At 51.7% G+C, this 22,896-nt stretch overlaps 1 pseudogene; it reads left to right on the forward strand.

The window, feature by feature from the left end:
* The first annotated feature begins 686 nt into the window (after positions 1-686).
* The window catches only part of LOC139369996 (zinc finger protein ZFP2-like), a 31,634-nt pseudogene continuing 9,424 nt past the window's right edge, over positions 687-22,896 (forward strand).

Genomic DNA, 22,896 nt, shown 5'->3' on the forward strand with positions numbered 1-22,896 from the left:
ACTTACCTTGGCTTACTGCATTCGCCTAACAGGCAGGTGGAGTGCAACGAGAGAGAGGCAGGTCGTTATTGCGTTGGACTAGTTAACTGTAAGGTTGCAAGATTAGATCCCCCGAGCTGGTGAAAATCTGTCGTTCTGCCCCTGACCAAGGCAGTTAACCCACCGTTCCTAGTCCATCATTGAAAATAAGAATGTGTTCTTAACTGACTTGCCTCGTTAAATAAAGATTAAATAAAGGTGTAAAAAAAAAAAAAAATACTGATTTCTGATTGTTATGCAAACTTGAAATCGGCCCTAATTAATCGGCCATTCCGATTAATCGGTCGACCTCTAGTTTCCAGGACAACCCGCAGAGTTCTGTTATACTGGTATATTTCCACCACAGATTTATTTTAAATTAGATAATTATCACATTAATATGTGAATATGCCCAAATCATGAAGTGATGTGAAAACGACACGTTATAATATTAATCAACAATGTCTCTGGTTGGATTTAGGATGGACTAGAAGAAGGTCAAAGTTAACCATCCGTCTGACTTTGTTGTTCACACAGGAGAGAGACGTGACTATCGTGGATCCTCTGGAGAGCCTCAACAACCTCATGACGCTGACGAGGCAGAGAAGAGTCTCTCCAGAGAAAGAATCCACACAGGAGAAAAGCCATACCACTGCTCTCAGTGTGGAATGACTTTCTCTGAATCACATTCATTGAAATCACACCTTAGAATTCACACAGGAAATACATCTTATGGCTGTGATCAATTTGGGAAGAGATTTACTAAGCCAAGCAACATGAAATCACACCAACAGACAACAGACACACACTGGAGAGAATCCTTACCACTGTTCAGATTGTGGGAAAAGCTTTTCAACTGCAAAGTATTTGAAGCTGCACCAGCGGATACACACAGGACTGAAGCCTTATAGCTGTGATCTATGTGGGAAGAGATTCCTTCGGTTAGTCCACCTGAATGTACACAAGAGAATACACACTGGGGAAAAACCATACCACTGCCCCGACTGTGGGAGTAATTTTGTTCATTCAAGTAGTCTGAAAACACACCAGCTGGCACACAAAGGACAGAAGCCAAAACCTTACCACTGCTCCGACTGTGAGAAGAGCTTTTCAACATCACATTATTTAAAGCGGCACCAGAGAACACATACTGGAGAGAAGCCGTATGGTTGTGATTGGTGTGAGAAGAGATATGCTTTCACAAGTAGCCTGAGTTATCATAAACAGACACACACTGGAGAGAAACCTTACCACTGTTCAGATTGTGGGAAAAGCTTTTCAACATCACATTATTTAAAGCGGCACCAGAGAACACATACTGGAGAGAAGCCGTATGTCATTCAAGTTCTCTGATTTACATTTTTAAAAGATACACACAGGAGATCTACATGACCTCCAACACCAGACCTGGGTAGTAGAACACAGAGTGTGGAATGATCTCCAACACCAGACCTGGGTAGTAGATCACAGAGTGTGGAATGATCTCCAACACCAGACCTGGGTTGTAGAACACAGAGTGGAATGGCGCCGGAGAAGAAGGCCCCCAACCGATTGTGTTTTTTTTAATTGTTTATTTGCATTAAACTACCAACGGGATTAAACTACCAACGGGATTAAACTACCAACGGGATTAAACTACCAACGGGATTAAACTACCAACGGGACATTAAAAACTGTAATATCTTATGCTTCACTGAGTCGTGGCTGAATGACGACACTATCAACATACAGCTGGTTATACACTGCACCGGTTGGATAGAACATACAGCGTCTGGTAAGACAAGGGGCGGGGGACTATGTATTTTTGTAAACAACTGCACTATATCTTAGGAAGTCTCGAGCTATTGCTGGTCTGAGGTAGAGTTTCTCATGATAAACTGTAGACCACACTATCTACCTAGAGAGTTTTCAACTGTATTCTTTGACTGTGGTATGTAAACAGCTAGAGGATGGCACTAAGACAGCATTGAATGAGCTGTGTTCCGCCATAAGCAAACAAGAAAATGCTCATCCAGAGGCGGCGCCTCCTAGTGGCCGGGCACTTTAATGCAGGGAAATTTAAATCAGTTTTACCAAATCTCTATCAACATGTTAAATGTGCAAGAGGAGAAAAAAAACTCTATACACACGTACAAAGCTTTCCCTCACCCTCCTTTTGGCAAATCTGACCATAATTCTATCCTCCTGATTCCTGCTTACAAAGAAAAAATTAAAGCAGGAAGCACCAGTGACTCTATCAATAAAAAGGTGGTCACAGGGAGCAGATGCTAAACTACAGGACTGTTTTGCTATCACAGACTCAAATCAAATCAAATCAAATTTTATTTGTCACATACACATGTTTAGCAGATGTTAATGCGAGTGTAGCGAAATGCTTGTGCTTCTAGTTCCGACAATGCAGTAATAACCAACAAGTAATCTAACTAACAATTCCAAAACTACTGTCTTGTACACAGTGTAAGGGGATAAAGAATATGTACATAAGGATATATGAATGAGTGATGGTACAGAGCAGCATAGGCAAGATACAGTAGATGGTATCGAGTACAGTATGTACAAATGAGATGAGTATGTAAACAAAGTGGCATAGTTTAAAGTGGCTAGTGATACATGTATTACATAAGGATACAGTTGATGATATAGAGTACAGTATATACGTATGCATATGAGATGAATAATGTAGGGTAAGTAACATTATATAAGGTAGCATTGTTTAAAGTGGCTAGTGATATATTTACATCATTTCCCATCAATTCCCATTATTAAAGTGGCTGGAGTTGAGTCAGTGTCAGTGTGTTGGCAGCAGCCACTCAATGTTAGTGGTGGCTGTTTAACAGTCTGATGGCCTTGAGATAGAAGCTGTTTTTCAGTCTCTCGGTCCCAGCTTTGATGCACCTGTACTGACCTCGCCTTCTGGATGATAGCGGGGTGAACAGGCAGTGGCTCGGGTGGTTGATGTCCTTGATGATCTTTATGGCCTTCCTGTGACATCGGGTGGTGTAGGTGTCCTGGAGGGCAGGTAGTTTGCCCCCGGTGATGCGTTGTGCAGACCTCACCACCCTCTGGAGAGCCTTACGGTTGAGGGCGGAGCAGTTGCCGTACCAGGCGGTGATACAGCCCGCCAGGATGCTCTCGATTGTGCATCTGTAGAAGTTTGTGAGTGCTTTTGGTGACAAGCCAAATTTCTTCAGCCTCCTGAGGTTGAAGAGGCGCTGCTGCGCCTTCTTCACAATGCTGTCTGTGTGAGTGGACCAATTCAGTTTGTCTGTGATGTGTATGCCGAGGAACTTAAAACTTGCTACCCTCTCCACTACTGTTCCATCGATGTGGATAGGGGGGTGTTCCCTCTGCTGTTTCCTGAAGTCCACAATCATCTCCTTAGTTTTGTTGACGTTGAGTGTGAGGTTATTTTCCTGACACCACACTCCGAGGGCCCTCACCTCCTCCCTGTAGGCCGTCTCGTCGTTGTTGGTAATCAAGCCTACCACTGTTGTGTCGTCCGCAAACTTGATGATTGAGTTGGAGGCGTGCGTGGCCACGCAGTCGTGGGTGAACAGGGAGTACAGGAGAGGTCTCAGAACGCACCCTTGTGGGGCCCCAGTGTTGAGGATCAGCGGGGAGGAGATGTTGTTGCCTACCCTCACCACCTGGGGGCGGCCCGTCAGGAAGTCCAGTACCCAGTTGCACAGGGCGGGGTCGAGACCCAGGGTCTCGAGCTTGATGACGAGCTTGGAGGGTACTATGGTGTTGAATGCCGAGCTGTAGTCAATGAACAGCATTCTCACATAGGTATTCCTCTTGTCCAGATGGGTTAGGGCGGTGTGCAGTGTGGTTGAGATTGCATCGTCTGTGGACCTATTTGGGCGGTAAGCAAATTGGAGTGGGTCTAGGGTGTCAGGTAGGGTGGAGGTGATATGGTCCTTGACTAGTCTCTCAAAGCACTTCATGATGACGGAAGTGAGTGCTACGGGGCGGTAGTCGTTTAGCTCAGTTACCTTAGCTTTCTTGGGAACAGGAACAATGGTGGCCCTCTTGAAGCATGTGGGAACATCAGACTGGTATAGGGATTGATTGAATATGTCCGTAAACACACCAGCCAGCTGGTCTGCGCATGCTCTGAGGGCGCGGCTGGGGATGCCGTCTGGGCCTGCAGCCTTGCGAGGGTTAACACGTTTAAATGTCTTACTCACCTCGGCTGCAGTGAAGGAGAGACCGCATGTTTTCGTTGCCGGCCGTGTCAGTGGCACTGTATTGTCCTCAAAGCGGGCAAAAAAGTTGTTTAGTCTGCCTGGGAGCAGGACATCCTGGTCCGTGACTGGGCTGGATTTCTTCCTGTAGTCCGTGATTGACTGTAGACCCTGCCACATGCCTCTTGTGTCTGAGCCGTTGAATTGAGATTCTACTTTGTCTCTGTACTGACGCTTAGCTTGTTTGATAGCCTTGCGGAGGGAATAGCTGCACTGTTTGTATTCGGTCATGTTACCAGACACCTTCCCCTGATTAAAAGCAGTGGTTCGCGCTTTCAGTTTCACGCGAATGCTGCCATCAATCCACGGTTTCTGGTTAGGGAATGTTTTAATCGTTGCTATGGGAACGACATCTTCAACGCACGTTCTAATGAACTCACACACCGAATCAGCGTATTCGTCAATGTTGTTGTCTGACGCAATACGAAACATGTCCCAGTCCACGTGGTGGAAGCAGTCTTGGAGTGTGGAGTCAGCTTGGTCGGACCAGCGTTGGACAGACCTCAGCGTGGGAGCCTCTTGTTTTAGTTTCTGTCTGTAGGCAGGGATCAACAAAATGGAGTCGTGGTCAGCTTTTCCGAAAGGGGGGCGGGGCAGGGCCTTATATGCGTCGCGGAAGTTAGAGTAACAATGATCCAAGGTCTTTCCACCCCTGGTTGCGCAATCGATATGCTGATAAAATTTAGGGAGTCTTGTTTTCAGATTAGCCTTGTTAAAATCCCCAGCTACAATGAATGCAGCCTCCGGATGAATGGTTTCCAGTTTGCAAAGAGTTAAATAAAGTTCGTTCAGAGCCATCGATGTGTCTGCTTGGGGGGGGATGTATACGGCTGTGATTATAATCGAAGAGAATTCTCTTGGTAGATAATGCGGTCTACATTTGATTGTGAGGAATTCTAAATCAGGTGAACAGAAGGATTTGAGTTCCTGTATGTTTCTTTCATCACACCATGTCACGTTAGTCATAAGGCATACGCCGCCGCCCCTCTTCTTACCAGAAAGTTGTTTGTTTCTGTCTGCGCGATGTGTGGAGAAACCCGTTGGCTGCACCGCTTCGGATAGAGTCACTCCAGTGAGCCACTTTTCCGTGAAGCAAAGAACGTTACAGTCTCTGATGTCCCTCTGGAATGCTACCCTTGCTCGGATTTCATCAACCTTGTTGTCAAGAGACTGGACATTGGCAAGAAGAATGCTAGGGAGTGGTGCACGATGTGCCCGTCTCCGGAGTCTGACCAGAAGACCGCCTCGTTTCCCTCTTTTTCGGAGTTGTTTTTTTTTTGGGTCGCTGCATGGAATCCACTCAGTTGTCCTGTTTGTAAGGCAGAACACAGGATCCGCGTCGCGAAAAACATATTCTTGGTAGTACTGATGGTGAGTTGATGCTGATCTTATATTCAGTAGTTCTTCTCGACTGTATGTAATGAAACCTAAGATGAGCTGGGGTACTAATGTAAGAAATAACACGTAAAAAAACAAAAAACTGCATAGTTTCCTAGGAACGCGAAGCGAGGCGGCCATCTCTGTCGGCGCCGGAAGTAGTTGACTAGAATATGTTCCGGGATTCCTCCGCATTGCATTGAGGAGTACACCATATCAGTCATTGGCTTCATCAATAAGTGCATCGAGGACATCGTCCCAACATTGACCGTACGTACATACCCCAACCAGAAGCCATGAATTACAGGTAACATCCGCACTGAGCTAAAGGCTAGAGCTGCCACTTTCAAGAGCGGGACTCTAACCTGGAAGCTAAAAAAGAAATCCCGCTATGCCCTCCGACGAACCATCAAACAGGCAAAGCGTCAATACAGGATTAAGATCGAATCGTCCTACTCTCTACGGCTCTGTGTTCTGTTAGATGGGTTTTAATCGTCCTACTCCGGCTCTGTGTTCTGTTAGATGGGTTTTAATCGTCCTACTCCGGCTCTGTGTTCTGTTAGATGGGTTTTAATCGTCCTACTCCGGCTCTGTGTTCTGTTAGATGGGTTTTAATCGTCCTACTCCGGCTCTGTGTTCTGTTAGATGGGTTTTAATGGTACTTCTGACGCTCTTCAGACATGGCTTGTAAACCATTACAGACTCCCAAGGGAAGCACAGCCATGAGCTGCCCAGTGACATGAGCCTACCAGACCAGCTAAACTACTTCTATGCTCGCTTCGAGGAAAATAACACTGAAACATGCATGAGAGCACCAGCCAGTGCCCAAGAACATTAAGGTAACCTGCCTAAATGACTACCGACCCGTAGCACTCACGTCTGTAGCCATGAAGTGCTATGAAAGGCTGGTCATGGCTCACATCAACAGCATCATCACAGAAACCCTAGACCCACTCCAATTTGCATACAGCCCCAACAGATCCACAGATGATGCTATATCTATTGCACTCCACACTGCCCTTTCCCACCTTGACAAAAGGAACACCTATGTGAGAATGCAATTCATTGACGACAGCTCAGCATTCAACACCATAGTGCCCTCAAAGCTCATCAATAAGCTAAGGACTCTGGGACAAAACACCTCCCTCTGCAACTGGATCCTGGACTTCCTGACGGGCCGCCCCCAGGTGGTAAGGGTCGGTAACAACACATCTGCCACGCTGATCCTCAACACTGGGGCCCCTCAGGGGTGTGTGCTTAGTCCCCTCCTGTACTCAATGTTCACTCATGACTGCACGGACAGGCACGACTCCAACACCATCATTAAGTTTACCGATGACAGTAGGTAGGCCTGATCACTGACAACAACGAAACAGCCTATAGGGAGGAGGTCAGAGACCTGGCCATGTGGTGCCAGGAGAACAACCTCTCCCTCAACGTGATCAAGACAAAGAAGATGATTGTGGACTACAGGAAAAAGAGGACCGAGCACGCCCCCATTCTCATTGACGGGGCTGTAGTGGAGCAGGTTGAGAGCTTCAAGTTCCTTGGTGTTCACATCACCAACAAACTACCATGGTCCAAGCACACCAAGACAGTTGTGAAGAGGGCACGACAAAACCTATTCCCCCTCAGGAGAGTGAAAAGATTTGGCATGGGTCCTCAGATCCTCAAAAGGTTCTACAGCTGCACCATCGAGAGTGCAGCTGGTTGCCACTGGTTGCCTCACTGCCATCCTCACTGCAAAACACTACAGAGGGTAGTGCGAACGGCCCATTACATCACTGGGGCCAAGCTTCCTGCCATCCAGGACCTCTATACCAGGCGGTGTCAGAGGAAGGCCCTAAAAATGGTCAAAGACTCCAGCCACCCTAGTCTTAGTAGAACCGTTAGACTCATAGGCTGTTCTCTCTGCTACCGCACAGCAAGCGGTTCCGGAGCGCCAAGTCTAGGTCCAAGAGGCTTCTAAACAGCTTCTATCCCCAAGCAATAAGACTTCTGAACATCTAGTCAAATGGCTACCCAGACTAATGGCTACCCAGACTAATGGCTACCCAGACTAATGGCTACCCAGACTACTGGCTACCCAGACTAATGGCTACGCAGACTCATGGCTACCCAGACTAATGGCTACCCAGACTAATGGCTACGCAGACTCATGGCTACCCAGACTAATGGCTACGCAGACTCATGGCTACCCAGACTAATGGCTACCCAGACTAATGGCTACCCAGACTAATGGCTACCCAGACTAATGGCTACCCAGACTAATGGCTACCCAGACTAATGGCTACGCAGACTAATGGCTACCCAGACTAATGGCTACCCAGACTCATGGCTACCCAGACTAATGGCTACCCAGACTAATGGCTACGCAGACTCATGGCTACCCAGACTCATGGCTACCCAGACTAATGGCTACCCAGACTAATGGCTACCCAGACTAATGGCTACCCAGACTAATGGCTACCCAGACTAATGGCTACCCAGACTAATGGCTACCCAGACTATTGGCTACCCAGACTAATGGCTACCCAGACTAATGGCTACCCAGACTAATGGCTACGCAGACTAATGGCTACCCAGACTAATGGCTACCCAGACTAATGGCTACCCAGACTATTGGCTACCCAGACTAATGGCTACCCAGACTAATGGCTACCCAGACTAATGGCTACCCAGACTAATGGCTACCCAGACTAATGGCTACCCAGACTAATGGCTACCCAGACTAATAGCTACCCAGACTAATGGCTACCCAGACTAATGGCTACCCAGACTAATGGCTACCCAGACTCATGGCTACCCAGACTAATGGCTACCCAGACTAATGGCTACCCAGACTAATGGCTACCCAGACTAATGGCTACCCAGACTAATGGCTACCCAGACTAATGGCTACCCAGACTCATGGCTACCCAGACTAATGGCTACCCAGACTAATGGCTACCCAGACTAATGGCTACCCAGACTAATGGCTACCCAGACTAATGGCTACCCAGACTAATGGCTACCCAGACTCATGGCTACCCAGACTAATGGCTACCCAGACTAATGGCTACCCAGACTAACGGCTACCCAGACTATTTGCATTGCCTCTCCTCGTCTTTTACACCGCTGCTACTCTCTGTTGTTGTCATCTATAGTCACTTTAATAACTTATACCTTCATGTACATATTACCTCAACTAACATGTATTGTTTACCATGTTTTCATTAATAACATGTATTGTTTACCATGTTTTCATTAATAACATGTATTGTTTACCATGTTTTCATTAATAACATGTATTGTTTACCGTGTTTTCATTAATAACATGTATTGTTTACCATGTTTTCATTAATAACATGTATTGTTTACCATGTTTTCATTAATAACATGTATTGTTTACCATGTTTTCATTAATAACATGTATTGTTTACCGTGTTTTCATTAATAACATGTATTGTTTACCGTGTTTTCATTAATAACATGTATTGTTTACCATGTTTTCATTGATAAATCAGGTTCATTAATAACATGTATTGTTTACCATGTTTTCAGGTCCATTAATATTACTGCTGCTTAATATCTACTTTATAAACTGGCGCATTTTAAGTTTTAGAGTCTTTTAGCTTTTGCAAGGTTTACTCTGAGTACCAACCCCCCCCCCCCCCCCCCCCCCCTCACCCCTACCAGCTCACTAGGAGGACCCTCCCTGAGTCCGAAACCACCAGCCCCCCCCCCCCCCCCCCCCCCCCCCCCCCCCCCCCCCCCCCCCCCCCCCCCCCCCCCCCCCCCCCCCCCCCCCCCCCCCCCCCCCCCCCCCCCCCCCCCCCCCCCCCCCCCCCCCCCCCCCCCCCCCCCCCCCCCCCCCCCCCCCCCCCCCCCCCCCCCCCCCCCCCCCCCCCCCCCCCCCCCCCCCCCCCCCCCCCCCCCCCCCCCCCCCCCCCCCCCCCCCCCCCCCCCCCCCCCCCCCCCCCCCCCCCCCCCCCCCCCCCCCCCCCCCCCCCCCCCCCCCCCCCCCCCCCCCCCCCCCCCCCCCCCCCCCCCCCCCCCTCCCCCCTTTGCCCCTACCAGCTCACTTGGAGGGCCCTCCTTTGTGTTGCTGACAAAACATTGAGGGTGACTTCGGGGACACACCCATCAACTTCAGGACACACCCATCAACTTCGGGGACACGCCCATCAACTTTGGGACACAATCGTGATTTCTTGCGATCAGTGGGATGCTACCGTCCCACCTGGCCAACTTCTGGTGAAATGGCAGAGCGCCAAATTAAATTACTATAAATATTAAACTTCCATGAAATCACAAGTGCAATACACCAAAATAAAGCTTAACTTGTCGTTAATCCAGCCAACGTGTCAGATTTCAAAAAAGTCTTTACGGCGATAGCAAACCATGCGATTATCTGAGGACAGCGCACAGCACACAAATCAATAACAAATAATTTTCAACCAAGGAGTTGCGACACAAGTCAGAAATAGCGATATAATAAATGCCTTACCTTTTTAAGATCATCTTCTGTTGGCAATTAGGAACGCCTCTCCATTATTTTTTTGTGAAATTGAGCAAACTAAAAAATAACACAGTGCCTTACAGGATTATTTTCTGTGTGTAAACATCTTACAAAACACCCTGGCTCTGCGAGAATCAGTCCACTACATGTGTTTAGTACTGGGGGGGGAACAGAATCAGTCCACTACATGTGTTTAGTACTGGGAATCAGTCCACTACATGTGTTTAGTACTGGGGGGGGGGGGGGGGGAACAGAATCAGTCCACTACATGTGTTTAGTACTGGGGGGGGAACAGAATCAGTCCACTACATGTGTTTAGTACTGGGGGGCCTAGGAACAGTGGGTTAATTGCCTGTTCAGGGGCAGAATGACAGATTTCTACCTTGTCAGCTCGGAGATTTTAACTTGCAACCTTTCGGTTACTAGTCCAATGGGGGGTGAATGGAGGAATGTGTGTGTGTGTACTGGTATGTTGCATTAATCAACTCCTTATCCAATCAGAACACACAGTGTGTGTTTTCCTACCTATCAGGTTAGTGTGTGTGTAAAAGATACACATTGTTTCAAGTGATCACCGTGAAAGTGAATTTATCAACTATAAGTATCATTACTATTGCACTGTATGTTGTAACGTTATAAAAAAAAAAATGTTATACTTGAAATAAAACAATTATTGAAAGTGATTCCCTTTTGTTGTTGTCTCAATAATAAAAGTAACTGTTTCCTCCACTCCATTCAGCGGACGGCGATTTGGATCATTTATTTGGTGTCGCCGGTGTGACGTATAATCTAGTGGACGGGACTTCAACAACAACAACACGGCTACTATGGATCTAACTGCTTCGGTAGCTTTCTAGCCAAAATTTAAAAAACGAAAATATTAAAGCTCTTTACATGGTTTCGGTGTATATTAACCACTGTATTTTAAACACACTTTTGTCGTCTTATCCCGTTTAAATTAACATTTACTCTGTTGTTATTAGTCAGGTAGCCCGGTTTGATAAATTGGCCTAGCACTAGGCTAGTCGCTAATGCTAACTAGCTAGCTATCATCCTTGACCATGAGTTCCCCAAACTACTCTCCTCTTGCTAAAGAAGAAGAGGTCTGCTGGACGGAGAAAGAGGGTCTGTGGCTGAATGTTGTCGTGAAAGAGGAGAAGGAAGAGGAGGATGTTACAGTAAAACAAGAAGTAGAAGGTGAGGCTGTTACAGTGAAAGAAGAAGAGGAAGACGCATTCAGAGTTAAAGAGGAGGAGGATGTTACTGTAAAAGAAGAGGAGGATATTACAGTAAAAGAAGAGGAGGAAGAAAAAGAGGAGGATGCAGTTTTTGGAGTGAAAGAGGAGATGACTGTCATATCGAAAAAAGAGGAAGAAGAGGAGGAGGAGACAGGAGACCTGATTAACACCAGTAAGTACTGTCTTAAGAACAGGGTCACAACATCTGCAGTTGAACTGATGTGTGATTTTAAAGGGTCAATCTGCAGTTCCAACATCTGTTTTTGAACTATAAATAGCCGTTGTTTCTTGAAGAATAGAACTTATAAACTTAAACATTTAAAAAAAAAATAAAAGAATGTAGGTTATATTCTTTAAATTATTTCAAGGCTATAGCCAACAAAGAAATACGCTCAGCATTTTAAACAACATTTTGTTCTATTAAATCATTACAGTCTGAACTGTATAGCCTATAGCCTGTGATTTATTCAGAGTTAAATACAAATTAAATGGGAAAAAAAAAGGACTTAGTGCCTTTGAATTCATTTTTAGAAACACGAGTTTGGCCAGTCTGGGGCTTCAGGCTCATGCGATGGTGACTGGAGAATATCCTCTCCACACATGCAGAGCCCCTGGGGAAGCTAAACACCCATTTGGTCACTCTTGACAGGCTGGGCAGAGATGCAGAGCCCCTGGGGATGCTAAACACCCATTTGGTCACTCTTGACAGGCTGGGCAGAGAAGCAGAGCCCATGGGGAAGCTAAACACCCATTTGGTCACTCTTGACAGGCAGAGATGCAGAACCCCTGGGGAAGCTAAACGCCCTTCAGGCCACTCTTGACAGGCTGGGCAGAGATGCAGAGCCCCTGGGGATGCTAAACACCCATTTGGTCACTCTTGACAGGCTGGGCAGAGACGCAGAGCCCCTGGGGATGCTAAACACCCATTTGGTCACTCTTGACAGGCAGAGATGCAGAGCCCCTGGGGAAGCTAAACACCCATTTGGTCACTCTTGACAGGCTGTGCAGAGATGCAGAGCCCCTGGGGATGCTAAACACCCATTTGGTCACTATTGACAGGCTGGGCAGAGATGCAGAGCCCCTGGGGAAGCTAAACACCCATTTGGTCACTCTTGACAGGCTGGGCAGAGATGCAGAGCCCCTGGGGATGCTAAACACCCATTTGGTCACTCTTGACAGGCAGAGATGCAGAGCCCCTGGGGAAGCTAAACACCCATTTGGTCACTCTTGACAGGCTGTGCAGAGATGCAGAGCCCCTGGGGAAGCTAAACACCCATTTGGTCACTCTTGACAGGCTGGGCAGAGATGCAGAGCCCCTGGGGATGCTAAACACCCATTTGGTCACTCTTGACAGGCAGAGATGCAGAGCCCCTGGGGAAGCTAAACACCCATTTGGTCACTCTTGACAGGCTGGGCAGAGATGCAGAGCCCCTGGGGAAGCTAAACACCCATTTGGTCACTCTTGACAGGCTGGGCAGAGATGCAGAGCCCCTGGGGATGCTAAACACCCATTTGGTCACTCTTGACAGGCTGGGCAGAGATGCAGAGCCCCTGGGGATGCTAAACACCCATTTGGTCACTCTTGACAGGCTGGGCAGAGATGCAGAGCCACTGGGGATGCTAAACACCCATTTGGTCACTCTTGACAGGCAGAGATGCAGAGCCCCTGGGGAAGCTAAACACCCATTTGGTCACTCTTGACAGGCTGGGCAGAGATGCAGAGCCCCTGGGGATACTAAACACCCATTTGGTCACTCTTGACAGGCTGGGCAGAGATGCAGAGCCCCTGGGGATGCTAAACACCCATTTGGTCACTCTTGACAGGCTGGGCAGAGATGCAGAGCCACTGGGGATGCTAAACACCCTTCAGGCCACTCTTGACAGGCAGAGATGCAGAGCCCCTGGGGAAGCTAAACACCCATTTGGTCACTCTTGACAGGCTGGGCAGAGATGCAGAGCCCCTGGGGATGCTAAACACCCATTTGGTCACTCTTGACAGGCTGGGCAGAGATGCAGAGCCACTGGGGATGCTAAACACCCTTCAGGCCACTCTTGACAGGCAGAGATGCAGAGCCCCTGGGGATGCTAAACACCCATTTGGTCACTCTTGACAGGCTGGGCAGAGAAGCAGAGCCCATGGGGAAGCTAAACACCCATTTGGTCACTCTTGACAGGCAGAGATGCAGAGCCCCTGGGGAAGCTAAACGCCCTTCAGGCCACTCTTGACAGGCTGGGCAGAGATGCAGAGCCCCTGGGGATGCTAAACACCCATTTGGTCACTCTTGACAGGCTGGGCAGAGACGCAGAGCCCCTGGGGATGCTAAACACCCATTTGGTCACTCTTGACAGGCAGAGATGCAGAGCCCCTGGGGAAGCTAAACACCCATTTGGTCACTCTTGACAGGCTGTGCAGAGATGCAGAGCCCCTGGGGATGCTAAACACCCATTTGGTCACTATTGACAGGCTGGGCAGAGATGCAGAGCCCCTGGGGAAGCTAAACACCCATTTGGTCACTCTTGACAGGCTGGGCAGAGATGCAGAGCCCCTGGGGATGCTAAACACCCATTTGGTCACTCTTGACAGGCAGAGATGCAGAGCCCCTGGGGAAGCTAAACACCCATTTGGTCACTCTTGACAGGCTGTGCAGAGATGCAGAGCCCCTGGGGAAGCTAAACACCCATTTGGTCACTCTTGACAGGCTGGGCAGAGATGCAGAGCCCCTGGGGATGCTAAACACCCATTTGGTCACTCTTGACAGGCAGAGATGCAGAGCCCCTGGGGAAGCTAAACACCCATTTGGTCACTCTTGACAGGCTGGGCAGAGATGCAGAGCCCCTGGGGAAGCTAAACACCCATTTGGTCACTCTTGACAGGCTGGGCAGAGATGCAGAGCCCCTGGGGATGCTAAACACCCATTTGGTCACTCTTGACAGGCTGGGCAGAGATGCAGAGCCCCTGGGGATGCTAAACACCCATTTGGTCACTCTTGACAGGCTGGGCAGAGATGCAGAGCCACTGGGGATGCTAAACACCCATTTGGTCACTCTTGACAGGCAGAGATGCAGAGCCCCTGGGGAAGCTAAACACCCATTTGGTCACTCTTGACAGGCTGGGCAGAGATGCAGAGCCCCTGGGGATACTAAACACCCATTTGGTCACTCTTGACAGGCTGGGCAGAGATGCAGAGCCCCTGGGGATGCTAAACACCCATTTGGTCACTCTTGACAGGCTGGGCAGAGATGCAGAGCCACTGGGGATGCTAAACACCCTTCAGGCCACTCTTGACAGGCAGAGATGCAGAGCCCCTGGGGAAGCTAAACACCCATTTGGTCACTCTTGACAGGCTGGGCAGAGATGCAGAGCCCCTGGGGATGCTAAACACCCATTTGGTCACTCTTGACAGGCTGGGCAGAGATGCAGAGCCACTGGGGATGCTAAACACCCTTCAGGCCACTCTTGACAGGCAGAGATGCAGAGCCCCTGGGGAAGCTAAACACCCATTTGGTCACTATTGACAGGCTGGGCAGAGATGCAGAGCCCCTGGAGAAGCTAAACACCCATTTGGTCACTCTTGACAGGCAGAGATGCAGAGCCACTGGGGAAGCTAAACACCCTTCAGGCCACTCTGGACAGGCAGAGATGCAGAGCCCCTGGGGATGCTAAACACCCTTCAGGCCACTCTTGACAGGCAGAGATGCAGAGCCCCTGGAGAAGCTAAACACCCATTTGGTCACTCTTGACAGGCTGTGCAGAGATGCAGAGCCCCTGGGGAAGCTAAACACCCATTTGGTCACTCTTGACAGGCTGGGCAGAGATGCAGAGCCCCTGGGGATGCTAAACACCCATTTGGTCACTCTTGACAGGCAGAGATGCAGAGCCCCTGGGGAAGCTAAACACCCATTTGGTCACTCTTGACAGGCTGGGCAGAGATGCAGAGCCCCTGGGGAAGCTAAACACCCATTTGGTCACTCTTGACAGGCTGGGCAGAGATGCAGAGCCCCTGGGGATGCTAAACACCCATTTGGTCACTCTTGACAGGCTGGGCAGAGATGCAGAGCCCCTGGGGATGCTAAACACCCATTTGGTCACTCTTGACAGGCTGGGCAGAGATGCAGAGCCACTGGGGATGCTAAACACCCATTTGGTCACTCTTGACAGGCAGAGATGCAGAGCCCCTGGGGAAGCTAAACACCCATTTGGTCACTCTTGACAGGCTGGGCAGAGATGCAGAGCCCCTGGGGATACTAAACACCCATTTGGTCACTCTTGACAGGCTGGGCAGAGATGCAGAGCCCCTGGGGATGCTAAACACCCATTTGGTCACTCTTGACAGGCTGGGCAGAGATGCAGAGCCACTGGGGATGCTAAACACCCTTCAGGCCACTCTTGACAGGCAGAGATGCAGAGCCCCTGGGGAAGCTAAACACCCATTTGGTCACTCTTGACAGGCTGGGCAGAGATGCAGAGCCCCTGGGGATGCTAAACACCCATTTGGTCACTCTTGACAGGCTGGGCAGAGATGCAGAGCCACTGGGGATGCTAAACACCCTTCAGGCCACTCTTGACAGGCAGAGATGCAGAGCCCCTGGGGAAGCTAAACACCCATTTGGTCACTATTGACAGGCTGGGCAGAGATGCAGAGCCCCTGGAGAAGCTAAACACCCATTTGGTCACTCTTGACAGGCAGAGATGCAGAGCCACTGGGGAAGCTAAACACCCTTCAGGCCACTCTGGACAGGCAGAGATGCAGAGCCCCTGGGGATGCTAAACACCCTTCAGGCCACTCTTGACAGGCAGAGATGCAGAGCCCCTGGAGAAGCTAAACACCCATTTGGTCACTATTGACAGGCTGGGCAGAGATGCAGAGCCCCTGGAGAAGCTAAACACCCATTTGGTCACTCTTGACAGGCAGAGATGCAGAGCCACTGGGGAAGCTAAACACCCTTCAGGCCACTCTGGACAGGCAGAGATGCAGAGCCCCTGGGGATGCTAAACACCCTTCAGGCCACTCTTGACAGGCAGAGATGCAGAGCCCCTGGGGATGCTAAACACCCTTCAGGCCACTCTTGACAGGCAGAGATGCAGAGCCCCTGGAGAAGCTAAACACCCATTTGGTCACTATTGACAGGCTGGGCAGAGATGCAGAGCCCCTGGAGAAGCTAAACACCCATTTGGTCACTCTTGACAGGCAGAGATGCAGAGCCACTGGGGAAGCTAAACACCCTTCAGGCCACTCTGGACAGGCAGAGATGCAGAGCCCCTGGGGATGCTAAACACCCTTCAGGCCACTCTTGACAGGCAGAGATGCAGAGCCCCTGGAGAAGCTAAACACCCATTTGGTCACTATTGACAGGCTGGGCAGAGATGCAGAGCCCCTGGAGAAGCTAAACACCCATTTGGTCACTCTTGACAGGCAGAGATGCAGAGCCACTGGGGAAGCTAAACACCCTTCAGGCCACTCTGGACAGGCAGAGATGCAGAGCCCCTGGGGATGCTAAACACCCTTCAGGCCACTCTTGACAGGCAGAGATGCAGAGCCCCTGGAGAAGCTAAACACCCATTTGGTCACTATTGACAGGCTGGGCAGAGATGCAGAGCCCCTGGAGAAGCTAAACACCCATTTGGTCACTCTTGACAGGCTGGGCAGAGATGCAGAGCCCCTGGAGAAGCTAAACACCCTTCAGGCCACTCTTGACAGGCAGAGATGCAGAGCCCCTGGGGAGGATAAACACCCTTCAGGTCACTCTTGACAGGCTGGGCAGAGATGCAGAGCCCCTGGGGAAGCTAAACACCCTTCAGGCCACTCTGGACAGGCAGAGATGCAGAGCCCCTGGGGAGGATAAACACCCTTCAGGTCACTCTGGACAGGCAGAGATGCAGAGCCCCTGGGGAGGATAAACACCCTTCAGGTCACTCTGGACAGGCAGAGATGCAGAGCCCCTGGGGAGGATAAACACCCTTCAGGTCACTCTGGACAGGCAGAGATGCAGAGCCCCTGGGGAGGATAAACACCCTTCAGGCCACTCTGGACAGGCAGAGATGCAGAGCCCCTGGGGAGGATAAACACCCTTCAGGCCACTCTGGACAGGCAGAGATGCAGAGCCCCTGGGGAGGATAAACACCCTTCAGGTCACTCTGGACAGGCAGAGATGCAGAGCCCCTGGGGAGGATAAACACCCTTCAGGTCACTCTGGACAGGCAGAGATGCAGAGCCCCTGGGGAGGATAAACACCCTTCAGGTCACTCTGGACAGGCAGAGATGCAGAGCCCCTGGGGAGGATAAACACCCTTCAGGCCACTCTGGACAGGCAGAGATGCAGAGCCCCTGGGGAGGATAAACACCCTTCAGGTCACTCTGGACAGGCAGAGATGCAGAGCCCCTGGGGAGGATAAACACCCATTTGGTCACTCTGGACAGGCAGAGATGCAGAGCCCCTGGGGAGGATAAACACCCATTTGGTCACTCTGGACAGGCAGAGATGCAGAGCCCCTGGAGAAGCTAAACACCCATTTGGTCACTCTTGACAGGCTGGGCAGAGATGCAGAGCCCCTGGGGATGCTAAACACCCTTCAGGCCACTCTTGACAGGCAGAGATGCAGAGCCCCTGGGGAGGATAAACACCCTTCAGGCCACTCTGGACAGGCAGAGATGCAGAGCCCCTGGGGAGGATAAACACCCTTCAGGTCACTCTGGACAGGCAGAGATGCAGAGCCCCTGGGGAGGATAAACACCCTTCAGGTCACTCTGGACAGGCAGAGATGCAGAGCCCCTGGGGAAGCTAAACACCCTTCAGGTCACTCTGGACAGGCAGAGATGCAGAGCCCCTGGGGAGGATAAACACCCTTCAGGCCACTCTGGACAGGCAGAGATGCAGAGCCCCTGGGGAGGATAAACACCCTTCAGGTCACTCTGGACAGGCAGAGATGCAGAGCCCCTGGGGAGGATAAACACCCTTCAGGCCACTCTGGACAGGCAGAGATGCAGAGCCCCTGGGGATGCTAAACACCCTTCAGGCCACTCTGGACAGGCAGAGATGCAGAGCCCCTGGGGAGGCTAAACACCCTTCAGGTCACTCTTGACAGGCAGAGATGCAGAGCCCCTGGGGAAGCTAAACACCCTTCAGGTCACTCTGGACAGGCAGAGATGCAGAGCCCCTGGGGAGGATAAACACCCATTTGGTCACTCTTGACAGGCAGAGATGCAGAGCCCCTGGGGAGGCTAAACACCCTTCAGGTCAATCTGGACAGGCAGAGATGCAGAGCCCCTGGGGAGGATAAACACCCTTCAGGTCACTCTGGACAGGCAGAGATGCAGAGCCCCTGGGGAGGATAAACACCCTTCAGGTCACTCTGGACAGGCAGAGATGCAGAGCCCCTGGGGAGGATAAACACCCTTCAGGTCACTCTGGACAGGCAGAGATGCAGAGCCCCTGGGGAGGATAAACACCCTTCAGGTCACTCTGGACAGGCAGAGATGCAGAGCCCCTGGGGAGGATAAACACCCTTCAGGCCACTCTGGACAGGCAGAGATGCAGAGCCCCTGGGGAGGATAAACACCCTTCAGGCCACTCTGGACAGGCAGAGATGCAGAGCCCCTGGGGAGGATAAACACCCTTCAGGTCACTCTGGACAGGCAGAGATGCAGAGCCCCTGGGGAGGCTAAACACCCTTCAGGTCACTCTGGACAGGCAGAGATGCAGAGCCCCTGGGGAGGATAAACACCCTTCAGGTCACTCTGGACAGGCAGAGATGCAGAGCCCCTGGGGAGGATAAACACCCTTCAGGTCACTCTGGACAGGCAGAGATGCAGAGCCCCTGGGGAGGATAAACACCCTTCAGGTCACTCTGGACAGGCAGAGATGCAGAGCCCCTGGGGAGGATAAACACCCTTCAGGTCACTCTGGACAGGCAGAGATGCAGAGCCCCTGGGGAGGATAAACACCCTTCAGGTCACTCTGGACAGGCAGAGATGCAGAGCCCCTGGGGAGGATAAACACCCTTCAGGTCACTCTGGACAGGCAGAGATGCAGAGCCCCTGGGGAGGATAAACACCCTTCAGGTCACTCTGGACAGGCAGAGATGCAGAGCCCCTGGGGAGGATAAACACCCTTCAGGTCACTCTGGACAGGCAGAGATGCAGAGCCCCTGGGGAGGATAAACACCCTTCAGGTCACTCTGGACAGGCAGAGATGCAGAGCCCCTGGGGAGGATAAACACCCTTCAGGTCACTCTGGACAGGCAGAGATGCAGAGCCCCTGGGGAGGATAAACACCCTTCAGGTCACTCTGGACAGGCAGAGATGCAGAGCCCCTGGGGAGGATAAACACCCTTCAGGTGGACACTCTGGACAGGCAGAGATGCAGAGCCCCTGGGGAGGATAAACACCCTTCAGGTCACTCTGGACAGGCAGAGATGCAGAGCCCCTGGGGAGGATAAACACCCTTCAGGTCACTCTGGACAGGCAGAGATGCAGAGCCCCTGGGGAGAGCCCCTGGGGAGGATAAACACCCTTCAGGTCACTCTGGACAGGCAGAGATGCAGAGCCCCTGGGGAGGATAAACACCCTTCAGGTCACTCTGGACAGGCAGAGATGCAGAGCCCCTGGGGAGGATAAACACCCTTCAGGTCACTCTGGACAGGCAGAGATGCAGAGCCCCTGGGGAGGATAAACACCCTTCAGGTCACTCTGGACAGGCAGAGATGCAGAGCCCCTGGGGAGGATAAACACCCTTCAGGTCACTCTGGACAGGCAGAGATGCAGAGCCCCTGGGGAGGATAAACACCCTTCAGGTCACTCTGGACAGGCAGAGATGCAGAGCCCCTGGGGAGGATAAACACCCTTCAGGTCACTCTGGACAGGCAGAGATGCAGAGCCCCTGGGGAGGATAAACACCCTTCAGGTCACTCTGGACAGGCAGAGATGCAGAGCCCCTGGGGAGGATAAACACCCTTCAGGTCACTCTGGACAGGCAGAGATGCAGAGCCCCTGGGGAGGATAAACACCCTTCAGGTCACTCTGGACAGGCAGAGATGCAGAGCCCCTGGGGAGGATAAACACCCTTCAGGTCACTCTGGACAGGCAGAGATGCAGAGCCCCTGGGGAGGATAAACACCCTTCAGGTCACTCTGGACAGGCAGAGATGCAGAGCCCCTGGGGAGGATAAACACCCTTCAGGTCACTCTGGACAGGCAGAGATGCAGAGCCCCTGGGGAGGATAAACACCCTTCAGGTCACTCTGGACAGGCAGAGATGCAGAGCCCCTGGGGAGGATAAACACCCTTCAGGTCACTCTGGACAGGCAGAGATGCAGAGCCCCTGGGGAGGATAAACACCCTTCAGGTCACTCTGGACAGGCAGAGATGCAGAGCCCCTGGGGAGGATAAACACCCTTCAGGTCACTCTGGACAGGCAGAGATGCAGAGCCCCTGGGGAGGATAAACACCCTTCAGGTCACTCTGGACAGGCAGAGATGCAGAGCCCCTGGGGAGGATAAACACCCTTCAGGTCACTCTGGACAGGCAGAGATGCAGAGCCCCTGGGGAGGATAAACACCCTTCAGGCCACTCTGGACAGGCAGAGATGCAGAGCCCCTGGGGAGGATAAACACCCTTCAGGTCACTCTGGACAGGCAGAGATGCAGAGCCCCTGGGGAGGATAAACACCCTTCAGGTCACTCTGGACAGGCAGAGATGCAGAGCCCCTGGGGAGGATAAACACCCTTCAGGTCACTCTGGACAGGCAGAGATGCAGAGCCCCTGGGGAGGATAAACACCCTTCAGGTCACTCTGGACAGGCAGAGATGCAGAGCCCCTGGGGAGGATAAACACCCTTCAGGTCACTCTGGACAGGCAGAGATGCAGAGCCCCTGGGGAGGATAAACACCCTTCAGGCCACTCTGGACAGGCAGAGATGCAGAGCCCCTGGGGAGGATAAACACCCTTCAGGCCACTCTGGACAGGCAGAGATGCAGAGCCCCTGGGGAGGATAAACACCCTTCAGGTCACTCTGGACAGGCAGAGATGCAGAGCCCCTGGGGAGGATAAACACCCTTCAGGTCACTCTGGACAGGCAGAGATGCAGAGCCCCTGGGGAGGATAAACACCCTTCAGGTCACTCTGGACAGGCAGAGATGCAGAGCCCCTGGGGAGGATAAACACCCTTCAGGCCACTCTGGACAGGCAGAGATGCAGAGCCACTCTGGACAGGCAGAGATGCAGAGCCCCTGGGGAGGATAAACACCCTTCAGGCCACTCTGGACAGGCAGAGATGCAGAGCCCCTGGGGAGGATAAACACCCTTCAGGCCACTCTGGACAGGCAGAGATGCAGAGCCCCTGGGGAGGATAAACACCCTTCAGGCCACTCTGGACAGGCAGAGATGCAGAGCCCCTGGGGAGGATAAACACCCTTCAGGTCACTCTGGACAGGCAGAGATGCAGAGCCCCTGGGGAGGATAAACACCCTTCAGGTCACTCTGGACAGGCAGAGATGCAGAGCCCCTGGGGAGGATAAACACCCTTCAGGTCACTCTGGACAGGCAGAGATGCAGAGCCCCTGGGGAGGATAAACACCCTTCAGGCCACTCTGGACAGGCAGAGATGCAGAGCCCCTGGGGAGGATAAACACCCTTCAGGCCACTCTGGACAGGCAGAGATGCAGAGCCCCTGGGGAGGATAAACACCCTTCAGGCCACTCTGGACAGGCAGAGATGCAGAGCCCCTGGGGAGGATAAACACCCTTCAGGTCACTCTGGACAGGCAGAGATGCAGAGCCCCTGGGGAGGATAAACACCCTTCAGGTCACTCTGGACAGGCAGAGATGCAGAGCCCCTGGGGAGGATAAACACCCTTCAGGTCACTCTGGACAGGCAGAGATGCAGAGCCCCTGGGGAGGATAAACACCCTTCAGGTCACTCTGGACAGGCAGAGATGCAGAGCCCCTGGGGAGGATAAACACCCTTCAGGTCACTCTGGACAGGCAGAGATGCAGAGCCCCTGGGGAGGATAAACACCCTTCAGGCCACTCTGGACAGGCAGAGATGCAGAGCCCCTGGGGAGGATAAACACCCTTCAGGTCACTCTGGACAGGCAGAGATGCAGAGCCCCTGGGGAGGATAAACACCCTTCAGGTCACTCTGGACAGGCAGAGATGCAGAGCCCCTGGGGAGGATAAACACCCTTCAGGTCACTCTGGACAGGCAGAGATGCAGAGCCCCTGGGGAGGATAAACACCCTTCAGGTCACTCTGGACAGGCAGAGATGCAGAGCCCCTGGGGAGGATAAACACCCTTCAGGTCACTCTGGACAGGCAGAGATGCAGAGCCCCTGGGGAGGATAAACACCCTTCAGGTCACTCTGGACAGGCAGAGATGCAGAGCCCCTGGGGAGGATAAACACCCTTCAGGTCACTCTGGACAGGCAGAGATGCAGAGCCCCTGGGGAGGATAAACACCCTTCAGGTCACTCTGGACAGGCAGAGATGCAGAGCCCCTGGGGAGGATAAACACCCTTCAGGT

The sequence above is a fragment of the Oncorhynchus clarkii genome, chromosome 17 (assembly GCF_045791955.1).
Source record: "Oncorhynchus clarkii lewisi isolate Uvic-CL-2024 chromosome 17, UVic_Ocla_1.0, whole genome shotgun sequence".
Taxonomy (NCBI): domain Eukaryota; kingdom Metazoa; phylum Chordata; class Actinopteri; order Salmoniformes; family Salmonidae; genus Oncorhynchus; species Oncorhynchus clarkii.